Here is a 16,785-nt window from a genome sequence, read left to right on the forward strand (position 1 = left end):
CCTGCTTCTCTCTCTGCCTGTGCCTCTGCCTGTGTGTGTGTGTGTGTGTGTGTGTGTGTGTGTGAGAATAAGTGAATAAATAAACAAAATTAAAAAAAAAAAAACCTAGGACTTAAAAACTCTTATTTTTAAATCCAGTGAGTCCTGGTTTCTTTCTTCTCAGTTCTGTTTGAAAGCTGAACAATTTTTTTAAAAAATTCTCTTGAGTGTTATCCCCACAGCTATAATGAGCTGATTGTCACTTTTAGCATTTTATCTGGAAATCTCTTTAGATAAATCCTTCAGTTCATTAGGGTTTTTTTTTTTTTTTTGCTTGTTGCAAATTAGAGGGGAGGAGACCCGTATTACCAAATCTTCAACCACTACACAATAGAGTGTACTCTTTTCTCCAGCCTCTGGTCACAATTTCCTCATAGTCCTTCAAGCCCAATAAACCCTTTCCAACTTTCTGCTCAACGCTGGGTCCACCAGCCAATGTTCCAGGTTTTAGGTTTTTGTTTATGACATCCCATTTCAGGTACCAAATTCTATTTTGTTTAATGCTACAAAACTACACTGACGCCTGATGACTTAGAACAACCGTTTCATTTTCCTAAGTATTTTCTGATCTAGGAATCCAAACATGGCTCAGTGGCCAGTTTGTTTCTGATCCATTTGCAGCATTAGCTGAGGCATTTAGAGCCAGTGAATCCACTTAAGTGGGTTCTTCACTCACATATTCAAGTGCTTCTTGGCCTCTTTCTCTTTCCATGTGCTGTCTCCAGGATTTCTCCATGTGGCTTGATCTTCTTATATCGTAATGATCTCAAGGTAGTCAGACTTTTTATATGGTGGCTCAGGGCTCCCACATAGTGTTCAAAGAGATCTGGGAAGAAGTTTCAAGTTTACATTTTCATCTAGTCTCTGAAGTGCCAGAATAACCTATCTACTATGTTCTACTGATCAATCAACACACCAAGCCCAGCCCAGACTCCAAGAGAGGGGAGTTAGACTGGAACTCTCAATGGGAAGAATAGTAGCGAATTTGCTGCCTCAAGAATTTAGGTGTTGAGAGGTGTTGGTGGTCAATTAGATTTTAGGATTTTATTCATGTTAAAAGTATTCAGGCATTATTTACCTTTTATCACCTGTCCTTGAATATGTTTTTATGTTGTGTTGAAAAACCTACTTTCAGGAATTTGAGGGGTCAATGAGGGACTAGAGTCTGCTATAGAGTTTTTAAAGCTATCAGAATTTATGTATGTATTCATTAGTTTTGCTCTAACACTAAATTTAAACGAAGGGAAATTGGGTCATCAAAATATCCAAATCAATTACCACATTTGTTGAATATTCCCAGGCACTGAGACACTGGATATTTGCTTAGCTGACTGATGAATCTTATGGAGTGTCTGGCTTTTCTTGAATTTCAGAGAAATAAAGGATTTATATCTTAACCCACAGATACTGTGTATGTAGGGAAATGAAGCCAAAAAGAGCAGAAATAACCACAATCTTATATGGCTCTGGTTTAATAGAGAAAAATGCATGGAGAGCTTACACTTTGGTCTTTGTTCCCACAGTCTGGCTAGTGTCATTTCTGCAACTCCCTGCTGATATAGGAGGAAATAGGATCTAGGACCCCTGATAATGAAGACCCTTTGGGAAAGCAAGAAAACTCCTATTCAAAATCCCCATTCTACATATTTCTGACATTGTTTTGATCTTAAAAATTTTCCTAAAATAAAAAGGAAATAAGATAAAGTTACTTTTCCAGAACTTCAAGACACACTTAAAATTATATATTTAAAGGGAACTTTCAAGACACATTTCTAATTATAATGAGAATTATGAGATACATTTCTAACTGTCATCAATAATTAGAATTACACAAAATTTTTTTTCTAGTGGGCTTGTGAGATGTCAGATCTTTCTGAAAAAAATTGATATACTTGTGTATGCATATTAAAACTTCTAAACATGTTAAAGAAGCATAAAAGCAACTTGTTCACCAGGCCAATTTTTTTTTTCTGCCTTAACATCTTGCATAGCCAGTTGGATCTTAATCTTACCACAGTCTAGCTTTTGCCATTTCCCCAGAAGCCTGATGACTATTGGCACTAAGGTTTGGTTCTCAGGCTTAGAGTAGACAGACACACCACTGCCCGCACACACACAACTGATGGGCTAATAAGACAATGACTTGATAACATGCATATGCTCCTTGCTCTCTGGATACGAGCTCGGGCAAGTATCAGTTATGACAGATTTGGCCCCTTATCCAAGTTAGGTTAAATCAAGCCAAATATCGCTGGCAATTTTCTCCTATGAGTAAGATATTTCTTATGAAGTAGCTAGCTTCTGATTTGGAAATAATGATTTTAAAAACCAATGAATTTCTGTATACATACTGAGTAGTAATGATCAGCGAATTGTCAAAGCCTTTGAAGGTGCTGTTAGTTTGGAAGCTGGACAGTAATCCAGACAAAAAAAAAATATGGTCATAAAAATATAGTTTAGAGAAGGAAATCAAGAAGTTTATTTTACTAAGGAGAAAAGAGGATAGTTGATAAAATTCTGATTAATAACGTATTGCTACTAATGTGTGAGAAAGTAAGGTGGTCACAGACCATACCAAACTCTAAAGAAGTTCTGTGCAGGGTCCAGTGTTGTCCATGTTAAATTGTTTTATGTGTTCCATCTCCCACCACTTCTGGTATGGGAAGAATATATCTGGGTGATATCTAGAATTTGAAGTTGGAAAATCCTTACTGATCTAGTAAGTATAAAATGCCTTGTTGATTGCGCTTGGAAATAGCTACTGAGTTCTATCATTTCACCCAGCTTAGTTTTTGACTAATCCATGTTGCCAAGCTGAAACCTACTGTTTTTGTTCTTCAAGTACATTTTGGGTGTCAGTGATTTTATGGTTAATCAATAAACCCCTGCCTTATGCTAGGAGTCAGGGCTACATGAATAGAAAGGTCTTCCCTCAGGGATCTTACTCTCTAGAGGCGAACAGTAAACAAAATGTTAAAGTATAATGAAATTAGTAGTAAAATAAGGGTATTAAGGTGCTATGGGAGTATGGAAAAGAGAAGATAAAACTCCACTTTGAGGATCAAGGACAATTTCACAGAGGAGGTAATATTTGAATTGGAATTTAAACATTACTTGGAATCTCCAGGCAAAATAGAAGGTCATACTCTAAATAGAGTAAATATGGACATTGGAATGGAAGTTTAAAGAATCCTGTGTTCCAATCTTGTTTTCAATACCAGATAAGACCTCCATTGTGTGTGGGGGGGGTAGATGAGGGGGGCGAGGAGAAATGTTGTAGGTTTGATTTTCCTGGGAAGTAGCAGAGAGAATAGATGCTGGTCAGTGGAGAGAATTATCCCAAAAGACATCAGTGGGAATGTATAATTGAAGGATGAGGTCAAGTGGAGTCAGACTAGTGTGAGAGGAAAATAGGATTAGTCTCTATTCTAAATATAAGTGTAAAATTAGATATTAAGAGAAAATGGACCAAGGAAGAAGGCCAAAGATTCAGCAATGAACAGAGGGAAGTTGGGGTATTGGATGAAGAGTTAGAGGTAAGGAATAAGGAAACCAGTGGATAAAGCTTGAGTGTTTCAGAGTAACACAATGAGAGCAGGAATCTGCTTTCTGTTCACACCCTAAGCAGGCAGCCAGGCTCTAGGTAGTTACCTACAGGAGCTACATATTTGGAAGACCTAAAGGATACCTTTTTGTATGGATGAAATTTGAGAGCATGTAGTAGAGAAATGTGGCCAGAGAGGTAGACAGTAACAAAACTGTGAAGTCCTTCTAGTTCATAAGGAGTTTGAAATTTCTCTGAAGGTACTTAGAAGACACTGAAAGATTTTGAGCAGGGAGATTTGCATTTAAGAAAATTTTCTGGTAGCAGTGTCCAGGATGAATTAGGGTATAGGCAGTGAAGTGGAATGTAAGGGGATTAAATAGAAGACTATATCAATAATTCTGATGCAAGATTATAAGGACCTAAAAGGCAATGGCAATAGGGACAGTGAGAAAGAGGAGTATTTGAAAGATATTTAGGTACCAAAATAGACCTATTATATAAATGATCTTATGTAAGAAGGGAGAGAAAATGGAAGATTGACACTAATTTTCAGTATTCAGCCTGAGAGGCATTTTAGTCAAAGTGTATTAACTACTTATAACAACTTCAGAATTTCAGTGTGGGTAACCTAATAAGTGTTTATTTTTTACCATGCATTTTTATAAGGTGCGGGTGTCACTGTTCCATACAGTCACTCAGGGAACCAAACTACTTCCATTTCATGGCTACACACTCCCACAGGGCCTCAGAATCCTTCTCTAATACTTGGTCCAGCTTGTGGATACAGAAAAACAGTGTGGAAGATTGTAAGGAGATTGTTAGTATCTAGACAAGGAAATTATATGTATCATTTCTGTTCTATTCCTATTAGTCCAGACTGATTCATATGGCTACACTTAAGTGCAAAGGATCCTGGGAAATATAGCTTGGGTGTCCGGGAGAAGAAATTGAACTTTGCTGAAGATACCAGCACAGTCTGCCTTTCTAACCACCAACTGTATTTTTCACTATTCCTTTCTTGCATAGGAGACCTCTCTTTTGCAAGTGAGTCAACCTAAAGTTCCATCTAGTAATTCATTCTGATCAAAGCGCACTCTCCCAGGTGATTTACAGTGAGAGATGTAATGCCTCATTAGTTTGGTGACTTATGATCTAAAATAGCAAATTTTCTACCCTCCCTCTCCCATACACTGGTGCAACATAGGCACCATAAACATTTCCATTAAGAAATAGACAAATGGTTAATACATAGTCACTGGTGTATAGCAACTCAAATTCACTGGGTAGATATTATGAAATGTTTCCCATTCTGGAGATAGAGGCATTTCCTTAATAAGTCCCAGTTCTGTTCTCTTGGAGAAATTCCCTGGTTCTGTCCTCTGCGAGATGGTTGCCTGTCCATATCTTCCTTAACCACATCTGAAGTAGATGTTGGAGAGTATGTCTTGAAGGAGACATGGCTTTCACTGCTCATTCTTACTTGAGGGATGTCTTAGAACAGATTTGCAATTTCTTTTTTTTTTATTTTTATTATTTTTTTAATTTATTTTTTATTGGTGTTCAATTTACTAACATATAGAATAACCCCCAATGCCGTCACCCATTCACTCCCACCAGATTTGCAATTTCTTTGTCAGTATAGTTCCCTCAGAGTAGTAGGCTACTGATCTTAGTATTTCCAGTCAGTTTCATATGCCAATAACCATACCCTTTCTTAGTTCTTTTCTACACTAGTTCTCATATTTGCTTTTATTTTTCCTTTTAAAATGATTTTCTCTCACATTTCTCACTGAACATAACAGAGGCAACCTGAGGCTGAGACAGTAAACATGGGTTGGAGTTTAGGACCCTTAACCAATCTTTGCTATAAAGTTGAGTTATTTTGTTTGGGTAGTATTACTGGATTTTTTTTTTCTTGAAGCGTTTCTCAATATTTTATTATTAAAGGTTTAGTAGCCATAAATTTTTCTAAACTTCTATGCTATCTTCTATTTTTGCTTGAAACAAGCCAATTCTTTTTAAAGTGCATCACTTTCTTATAATACCTTGCCTAACGAAGACAGTAGCAGGTAACACAGGATATTCTGATTCTTTCTAGCTACTTCTAGATCTTGAGATTTTGTTGTCATGTGGAAGATAGGCAACAGTTTTATTGTTTTGCAATTGTGTGATCCAATATGTCACTATCTTTTTTTTTTTTTTTTTGAACTTATGTCAGCTGTTTCTTTACTGCTTGGTTTCCAATCAGTAAGCCAATGCCATGCCTTTTTGGTGTTTATCAGAATTCCTCACTTAAGATAACATTTTAATTGGGCAGGCAACCCTGTGTAAAATCTCTCAACTCAATGCCTCAAAACAGAAGTTTAGTTCTTGCTCATGTGTCAGTTTAGTAAGAGCCTGCCATAGGGAAGGACTCTATTTAAAGCAGTCATTCAGGTATCCATGCTGCTTCCTTTTAGTGCTTCTGCCTTCCTAGAGCTTGAATCTTTCATGGGGTTCTATGCATCTGGCTGTCAGACTAAGGAAGAGCAAGAATATATAAGATTAAAATCTGGAAGTGACATAAATCATTTTAGTTCAGATACTATTGATAGTCAGTCATATGGCCATACCTAACTGGAAGGAGAAAAAGAAAACAGGATTTGCTGCATCAGACTAGAAGATGACTAGGGGATACTATATACTCTGATAAGAAATACTGGGTGCATCAGGTTTAGATATATATTTGGGGGAGAAGAGTGAGTTAGGGAGTGAGTTAGGTTTGATTAAGAGAGACCTCTGATTCTTCCAGTGGGACCATATAAAAAGTATTATAAACCTCAATATGGAGCTCACATTAAAGGTATAATTTTTAGAAGTAGATGTGGTAGTGATTTACATATAGATTACTAATCTATACACCTAACATAATTTAGCCATGTCTGTTGCTTCTAAACTTCCCACTTTTTCTTACTTTGATACTACTTCTCTGCCCACAATGCTTTTTTTTTTCCATTTTATGTTTTCTCTTCTTTTTCTTTCACATTTTTACTCTTTTTTTTTCTCACTTTCCCCTTTACTCTTTATATTCTGCTAATACTCTTTATTTGAAGTGCCTAAAGGTCTACATTTTAACAACTAGAATTTTAAACAACAGAAGTTTTAAATTAAGTACACCAATAAAAATAAATGCATTAATTTTAGAATGAGTATTTAATAGTAATCTAGAAAAGCCATAGGCATTGATTATTACCACATGTATTTATATTTGAATTGACAAAACATTTTCTCAAGGAAGCTGGGTAGCAACTCAGAATTTCATTTTTCTAAACATCTCATATTGATATTTTTCCAAGTTGGTATCTAATACAGTTAATCTCTAGAGGTTTTCAGTTTGCTCTGACTGTAGCAGATGTTTGTGTATTTTCCTTCTCTCTCATTGCAAGAGAGATACAAGAAGCTTGCATTTGATTTTGTCTACTTAGTAAGCAGTTACAGACATTAATTCCAACTAGAATACTTGGTTTTTAGAAGTGACTCATGGTAAGCTATAAGTAGTTATATGTATTGTACTCCTGTGCCTATGAAAGGAACAAAAAGGACAATTAGAATGGGGAAGAAAGATATTTAAGGGGGTCATTGGTAATGCCAAGAATTTGTATCTAAATGAGCTATGGCATGGATATTAAATCATCATGTGCAGTTTATAATAGCAGTGAGGAAAGAACAATTTGGCCGGCAAATGGAAAGAAATTCTATTAGAAATTTCACTCATGAAGTTGATGTGAGGAATTGGTGTGTATGTTGTTTCACCAGCTGAAGGACCTGAGATGGAAGCCCTAGAAATAGTCCATTTTGGAGTGTTTAGAATTATGAGAATCTTCAGATTATGAAAATCCTTTTTTGGTGTACTTTTTGTCCCCCCTTACTTTATGTTAGGGCCTTTATGGTATTACTTGGAAGAGTTGAAGCTGGATTCCTCTCATAGTGTTCTAAGTCTAACCTAAAAGACCAACAGATTTTTCTTACTCCATTGCATTTTCTGAAGCACCAGTAAAAAGAGATGAACCAAGTTAAAACTTTTGTCATGTGATGAAATTTTAAGAAAGTTACTTGATATATGTGACTCCTTTTAGCAGTATGGATGGATTACAGGTTCTAAAAAATCCTCACACTGAGAAATATGTAGATAAACAGCACTAACAGCAAAAATACTTTTACACCTATTGCTTACATCATAAAGAAGAGAAACCCCCAAGGTGCCCACATAAAAGGAAAGCAAATATAGTAAGCATAAATTAGCTGAAACAAGAATGGTAGGTAGAAGAAACAGCTTGAACTGCCTTGGAAGAAAAGTCAAAATCAAGGAATTAGAGTTTGAATATTAATGGACATGAGAGAAAAGGGGAGAAACCATGTGGATCTGGAAGGGGATCAGCTGAATTTAAGACCTTAACATAATCCTGGGCCTCTTGAAGGGACTACATCCTCAGTGAAAAATGTGGCCATTTAAAAAATAAAAAAAAAAATTAAAATCTACTTGCTCAAAGCAAAAAATTTATGTCTCCAACTAGGCTCTCAAGAGAATTATGTTATATTTCCAGTGTAATTCACAAACTCTAAGCTCTAAAGATCATTTCAGATAGAAAGGGTAATCTTTCTATCCAGTAGACAAATACAAGCCTCTTTACTGAAAAGTATCCTAGACTCAGACTTCTATAGATTTCTACAAATTAAAATAAAAAAATAAATTACCAAAACAAGAGGAGGAAACAAGTGACAAGAGTTAGGAAAAATAGTATATTTATGCCTTCAAGGACTTTAGATACTGGAATGATCTGAAAGATAATATAAAACAATTATGTATGACATTAAGTAAATAAAAGATGAAATTGGAAAAAAATCTGATACTATTAAAATAAAATATGGAAATAAGATCATTGAAATTATGATTAATTTCTATTTTTTGGTAATGACTAAGATAATTTTACCAATAGTCACTGGGTGCAAAGGAGCAACAATAACACTTCAGTGTTCTTAGAACGTAAGTAATCGAAGGCAGAAATAGAAGGCAGAAAACAATAGAATGACATATTCTGAGTGCTGAAAGAAAATATAATGCCATCTAGAATTCTATATTTAATGGAAATATTCTGTAAAAAAAAAAAAAAAAAGGTGGATTAAAGAAATTTTCAGACAAAATCTGAGGGAATTCTTCACCATATCTTGAACGCCAAAGAAATAATAAAGGATATTCTTTGGGAAGAAAAAAAAATAGGGGTGTATAAAATTAAAAAAGGTTAAACATTTGATAAATGTAAACAAATGTTACTGTGAAAGAACAAATACTGTCTTAAGGGGTTAGGATGTATCTAGAATTATAAAATGAAAAAGTACAGAAGTCAGGAGAAGGTGAATGTAATGAAAGAATCTTAAGGTTCTTCCATCATAAAAATACTAATTTATAGACATTGACAAGGGAAGTTTGAATTTTGTAATCTCTAGGACAACTGGAAACTAAGATTCATAAAAGTGTGTAAAGTATAAAGCTGATGGAAGAAAAAATGGGATTAAAATATAAACTACCACCAGGGGCACATGGGGGGGTAGGGGGGTGTGTGTTCAAATATACCTCTTATCCACCAGGGGGCACCTGGCATCCTGGCTTATAGAATTCCTTTCTACTCCATGAGGCAGTACCACCAGATCCTGGTGAATGCTCCAGTAGTATCAGACAAACCAAGAAAACCAACTAACGCTGAAAAGGCCCTTAAAATCAAACTAGTGTTGGAATCACAGTACATAAAAATAGGCCAAGACTCATATGCTAAACCTGGATGGGGTGACTACTTTCTAAAATAAATGCTGTAAGCAATATTCAGTCTAGTGCATTAGACAAAATGTCCATTATACAATAAAAAAAATTACCTGTTCTTGCAAGAACCAAAAAACAAAAAAACCCACCCAACAACCACAACTTGAAAAAGTCAATCAATTAATGCTGACACTAAGATGAATTAGAGACCTTCCAGACAATGACAAAGACCCAATATTTGTATCCTTGCAATCTCAGAAAAGGACAGCATGTGGCTGAAAGACTATTTGAAAAAATAATAGCTAAAATTTTCAAAATTTGGTGAAAGATACAGACTTGTAGATCCAAGAAGCTGAGCAAATCTCAAACAGTAAAATCCCAAAGAAATTTATCCCAAGACACTTCATACTTAAACTTCTGAAAACTAAAAACAAATTTTAAAACCGCCAAAAGGAAATAGTGCATTACCTATAAGATAATACCAATTTGAACAATGGCCGATTTCTTTTTTGCAACCATAGAAGTTTTTTGTTTTTTTTTTTTTAAGATTTTATTTATTTATCCATAAGAGACACAGAGGCAGAGACATAGGCAGAGGGAGAAGCAGACTCCATGCAGGAAACCCAATGTGGGACTCGATCCCCGGACCCGGGATCACTCCCTGAGCCAAAGGCAGATGCTCAACTGTTGAGTCACCCAGGCAGCCCCATGGAGGTCTTAAGGGGCATGACATTTTTTTCTTTTTTATATTTTATATTTAAATTGTCACAAATAAGTTTCACTGAAGATTTAAAATAAGTTATTTCCTATCCTTCCAGACCAAGGTCTAAACCAGTATTTATTGAATACCTAAGTGCTGTGTCTTTAGACAAAAGCCAGGAGGGAAAGGAGGCTCTGGAAGAAGAGACTTGCAGGGGTCACCCAACTGGGAGTTGGGGACTGTCCCAGTCAGGGCTGACCCTGGGTCTTCTGGACTCCAGAGGTGGCTCTCTGTACCTGAGCACTTCCATGGGAGGAACTCAGGTATGAAGTCAGGGATCTAGACTCCCTCCCAGCTTCATACAGCATCAACTGTGACCCAGGTGAAGTCCCCTCTCCCTGAGCCTGTTTCCCCATGTGTGCAATGAGGATGGGGCTGGCCAGATCTTGAGGGTGTTGCAGTTCAATTCCTCTAGTCCCTATCTAGTCTAGTCCTCTGGCACACACCTACCTGAGTGGTCTGTTTCACCCACCTGCTGGACTTCAGAAATGACTCTGGCTTGGCTCTCAGACCCACAACAGTCCCTATCTAGTCTAGTCCTCTGGCACACACCTACCTGAGTGGTCTGTTTCACCCACCTGCTGGACTTCAGAAATGACTCTGGCTTGGCTCTCAGACCCACAACATTTTTCAATTGCTGAAAGAAAAGAACTGTCAATTATGAGTTCTATATCTAGTAAAATTATCTTTTAGGAAGAAAAAGAAATAAAAATACTTTCAGAAGGAAAGCTAAATGAATCTGTTGTTATAGACTTGCCCCTAAGGATTAGCTAAAGGAAGTTCTTCAAATAGAAAGGAAATGATAAAAGAAGAAATCTTGGAACACCATGAATGAAGACGGAATAACAAAAACAGAAATGTGTAATATAGACTGTCCTTTCTCTCATGAATTTTATGAATTCTACTTGGTTAAACCAAAAATTCTAATATCATCCAATACCAAGGATGATACTTAAAAGCAAGTAAAGTGGAGCCCTAAATAGAAGTTGCCACACTTCACACAAAGTAGTAAAATGTTGGTATCAGTATACTGTTACATGTGAATATTATAGTATCCAGAGCAACCACTTCAAAAGCTACACAATGTAATACGTTTATAAACACCAAAAATAGTCTTAACATGTAAACATGTCTACTACTTAACATGTAGTAAAGATGTCAATTCTTTCTATATTGATCTATAGGTTTGGTGTAGTTCCTATTGAAGCTCCATCAAATGTTTTGTGTAGATACAAACTAAAGTTCATATGGAAAGGGATAGAAGAATAAAGAGTGTGTGTGTGTGGGCGGGGGGGGGCAGGCCGGGGTGGGGAGAGGGGGGCGGGAAACTACCCAATATTAAAGCTTGTTATATGGTTACTGTGGTCAAAGACTGTGATATTGGTGGAAGGACCTGATCCACAGATCATTGGAACAGACTAGAAAAGCCAGAAATAAAGCAATACAAAGGTGCAAAATGAAGCATTAGAAGAAGGATAGCCATTTTATTTTTAAAGTGGCAAAAGTTTAGAAATGGAGAGCAGATTAATGGTGGCTAGGAATTAAGGATGGAGGTAGGGGCAATGTGGATGATCTTTGTAGTGCTGAACTGTTCATTATTTTGATTATAGTGAACATATAAGTTGATATGAGTGATAAAATTATATAGAACTTAATACACATACACACAAGCACAAATGTGGAAATTTGAATAAAATTGGATCATATCAATGTCAATATGCTGGTTGTGATATTTATACTATAGTTTTGCAATATAGTCTTTAGAGAATATATAGTCTTTAGAGAAAACTGGGAAAAGTGTAGGACCTTTTACATTTTTACATTTCTTACAACTGCAGGTGAATGTATGATTATCTCAATAAATACCTGAACTGAAAAAAATCAAAAAGAAGAATAGGAAAAGAAATAAAGAAGATATAGGTCAAATAAAAAGTCTAACAATGTAGGTTTAACCCCAAGACATGAGCGATTGTGTTAAATGTAAACAGACAAAATACTTCAGTAAGAAGACAAAGATTATTATGCTAGATTTTAAAAATCTGTGGCTAAATGGAGACATACTTCAGAATATGAAAAATTTGAAAGTAAAAAAAGAAAGTGACATGTCATTAGAAGACAACTTATTTTTTAAAACTAATATCTGTATTGTATAGTAGTATACATATGTTAGGTGTGAAACATTCTCAGAGCCAAAAAGGAATTTTATAAAGCTTATCAGGAAGATACAAAAATTTCAAATTTACTTAATCTTCATCATTTCTGGCTTTTTAAATATATCTTGAAGAACAAAGTGAGAGGATTTCCTTTGTCAAGACTATAATAATTAAGACAGTATGTCATTTTCTTAAATATACACAGACAGATGAATGGTACAGATAGATTTGAGACCCAAACATATAGATAACTCGATTTTATAAAGATGGCATCCTTATAGGGATATTTCCTGTAGGGAACAATGGACTTATTAATAAATTATATTGGGCTTGCTGATGTCTATATAAAAACATACTTGGCACTAACAGGATATACAAATATCAGTCCTGAATGGATTAATAAACCTAAGTATGGATAAGGCATAAAATTTCTATTAGCTGATTTGGAAAATCTCTTCAAGTCATTCAAGTTGTATTGCTGCAACTTAACAAATACCCTAAATAACAAATAACAAAAGTTGTCAAGTTTAGTGTGTGTGAAATTAACATAGAAAAATGAATTCCATTTCTGTGCACTAGCAACATATAGAAAGGTGTAACTTAAAATCATCTACACAAATTTATTTGTAGAATCAAAATTCAAGAACTAATAAGATTTTTCATAGAAGTTGACACAGTAATCTTAGATAAATATGAAATAAAACAAAAATAGCCAAGACTGAACAATAATGGGAGATGATTTAAAGATATCAAGGTTATTATGAAGCTATACCAACTTATAAATGTAATATTAAAACAGATATTAGAAAGTGACCCATTTATATCTAGAAATTTGTTATATAATGAGCAAAACACTAGAGCAGCAGAGAAAGATAAACTTTTCAATAAACTGTACTGGGATTTTTGGTTACCCATATGGAAAAAAATGAAATTAAATTGATATTTCACACTATACTAAAAACTTTATTCCAGATGTTTTAAATACATTAATGTAAAAAACAAAACTAAAAAATTTTAGAAGGAAATATAGGAGAATAGTTTTATGACCTCACGATAGGGAAATATTTCTTAAACATGACACAGAAAGGAAAAACCATAAAGGAAAAGATCTATAATTCACCTCTACTTAAATTAAAAACATCTGTTCATCAAAGGATATCATTAAAAAAGGACAAAAATACCACAATCTGGGGAAAGTATTTGCAAGCATAAAGCCAACAAAGGATTTGGGTCCAGAAAAGATAATCACCTGTAAGTTAACTCATTAGAAAATGTGGGTAAGACACAGATAAACTTTACTTACAAGAAGAAACACAAGTGACCGACAAATATATGAATATATACCTCATCGGTAATATGAAATGCAAAATTAAAACTACAATGAAGTATTTTCCATCCTCTAGATTGGCAAACATTAAGACATTGGACAATGTCATGTTTGTTAATCTCTTATATGCAACTGATGGATGTGTAAATTGGTACAATCACTTTGGACAACAATTTGGTATTATGAACTATTGGCTCATGGCCTGGGAATGAGCTTCTATGAAACATTCTCAAAACTCTTGCACATTTTCACTGTTATAGCAGCCTTAGTTGTATTCACAAACTGGAAGCAACACAAGTAATTCCTTTGCAGAGAATGGATAAAGTGCAATAGCATAGAATTATTTATGGCAGTAAATATTAACGAGTTATAGCTAGCTACTCATGTCAACATGAATTCAATTCAGGGACATAATGTTGGATAAAAGACAGTAAATTATAGAAGATAGTACCAATTAAGTGCAGAAACATATTCACCAACATATGGTTTAAGATGCATACTATGTTGTGGATAGTTAACACACAATTCAGTATTTACTTTGGAATGATGAGTTAAATATCATAGGAAGGAGAACCCAGGAGCTTCACTAGTGAAATATCATTGGATTTCTTAAGCAGAGTAGTAGATAATGGGTGTTCATTTTTTTATTGTTCATAATACATGTATACATTTTATGTAGTATGTATTGTACATAAAATGAATAAAAGAAGTGATTGGTAATTTCAAATCTGAGGTAATACAGTGTCCCTTGCCCCATAACATTTCATCTTCCGTTTGCTCTACAAACGTAATGTGAAGAAAACTCAATGTGTGGTAATGCCTCCTATGTTGACTTGATGATATTTATATTGCAAGGCCATATAAAGGTCCCATTCTGTAGACCATGAATATGGTATTTGATGATATAAGAATTGAAGATGGTGAATGGGCTGGGCCACCATTCATCACTGTTCCCTGTTTGCCTGATAGTGTTAATAATTCAAAGCCATTAATCTCCAATTTCTCATAGGGATTGGACACAGACTCAGGTTCTTTCTGTAGGTAGCCATTGCCAACAGACCCAAATTAGCTCTCAAGTTGAAACTCACTTTCACATTACTAGACCACTGAGTCTAGTATATCATTGTGAATGAAGTTACAGGAAGGAAAAATCTGAAAGAAAGAAAAAAAAAACATTTTATGTAAAAGTAAACAAACTTGCATATGGTATAGTATATTTGTGCTTTTGACAAATACATAAATGGATGCATCGCCCATAACACGTACAGATTACAACCTTTCCATCACCCTGGAGAGCTCCTCTATGCCACTTTAGTCAATTTACTCACTTTTCTGGTGTTTTGTTGTTGTTGTTGTTATTTTCATAGAACAGCTTTATTTGTGGGAGAACTTCATATATATGGAATCTCATAAGACATATTCCTTTGTGACTGGCTTCTTCCACTTAGGGTGTTGGACATGAGATCCACCCATGCTGTTATTTATCACAAGCTCACTCTTTTTTCTTGCAGAGTAATATTCATAAAAATACCACACATGGTTTATTTTTTTGTTGATAGACATTTGAGTCAATTCCAGTTTGAGCTTTTTATAAATAAAGCTATTATGTTCATTCATACAAAGAAAACCAGTACTGAATGTTCATATGTTTTCACTCTAAGGTAATTATCTAGAATGGGGATGGGTGGGTAGAAGGTACATATGTGCTTAACGTTATGGGACACTGACAATTTTCTAAACTGGTTCCATTATATGTGCATCCCCTCACCCCCATCTCCCCAACACAAACTACGAAAATTCTCATGTTTCACAATCTCATTCACAGTTGATATTGTCAGAGTTTCTAATTTAACCATTTTAGTGTTGTGTAATGGTAGCTCCTCCCTCAATTTAATATTCAGTAGCTCATTTAATATGCATTTCCCTGATGAGAAATTATGTTGAGTACCTTTTTATGTGCCTGTTGGTCAATTGTATATCTTCTTTTGTGAAGAGTCTAAGTCCTTTGACAATTTTTATTGACAAGTCTTTTGTCAAGATATGTTTTGTGAATATTTTCTCTCAGTGGTTGGCTATCCATTTTCTTGATGACTTTTTTTTAAAATTTTTTATTTATTTATGATAATCACACAGAGAGAGAGAGAGAGAGAGAGAGGCAGAGACATAGGCAGAGCGAGAAGCAGGCCGGGAGCCCAAAGTGGGATTCGATCCTGGGTCTCCAGGATCGGGCCCTGGGCCAAAGGCAGGCACCAAACCGCTGCGCCACCCAGGGATCCCTTCTTGATGACTTTTGATAGAGTTTTTAACTTTGAGGTTTAATGTACTCATACTTTCTTTTATGATTATTTTATTCTATCTAGGAAAAGTAGTCTATGACAAAGTTATGAAAAATCAAATATTTTATTTTGGAAGATTTACAGTTTTGTCTTTGTCTATTGTCCATCTAAATTAATTTTTGCATTGTGAAGTGATGGTCAAGATTTATTTTTCCCATATGAGTAGTCAGAAAAGATTCTTTTCCCCCATTGAATCACCTTGACCTTTTGTTGAAAAGCACTTGACTGTATAATTGAGTCTACTTCTAAAGCCTCCATTCTGCTTCAGGGAGATCTGTGTGTCCTATCCCCAAACCCACATCTTTATTATCGTAGCTGTAGCATAAGCCCTTCTCCTCTGTTCTTCTACTTGAAAATTATTTTTGGTATTTTAGGGTCTTTGTATTCCCATTTAAGTTTTGAATTACCTTGTAACATTCTACTTAAAAAGGCTGTCAGAATTTTTATTTGAATAGGCATAAATGTATAGATAAACTTAGGGAAATTGGCACCATGCTAATATTGAATTTTGCAATCCATGAACATGGTTTATCTTTGCATTTATGTTCACTTTCTCCAATTTCTCTGAGAAATGCTTTTTATATTTTTAGTGTAGAGGTCTTGAAGTTTTTAGTAAATTTATTCCTAAGTATTGTTTTTAAAGTACACTTATGAATAGCATAGTTTTTAAAGTTTATATCTTCCAATTGTTTTTAGAATAGAGAAATGCAATTGATTTTTTTTAATGTCCTTGTATCTTGTGACCTTGCTAAATTTAATTTTGGGGTATGATATATGTTTTGTAGACCTCTTAGGATTTTCTACATAAGTAATTATTGTCAATAAATAC

At 34.9% G+C, this 16,785-nt stretch overlaps 1 long non-coding RNA gene across 1 annotated transcript in view; it reads left to right on the plus strand.

Annotated features, from left to right (window-relative positions):
• Window positions 1-16,785, plus strand: part of LOC112656107 (uncharacterized) — an 85,344-nt gene that overhangs the window by 6,389 nt on the left and 62,170 nt on the right. The gene's annotated exons all lie outside the window — the stretch shown is intronic.

The sequence above is a fragment of the Canis lupus genome, chromosome 22 (genome assembly GCF_003254725.2).
Source record: "Canis lupus dingo isolate Sandy chromosome 22, ASM325472v2, whole genome shotgun sequence".
Lineage (NCBI taxonomy): Eukaryota > Metazoa > Chordata > Mammalia > Carnivora > Canidae > Canis > Canis lupus.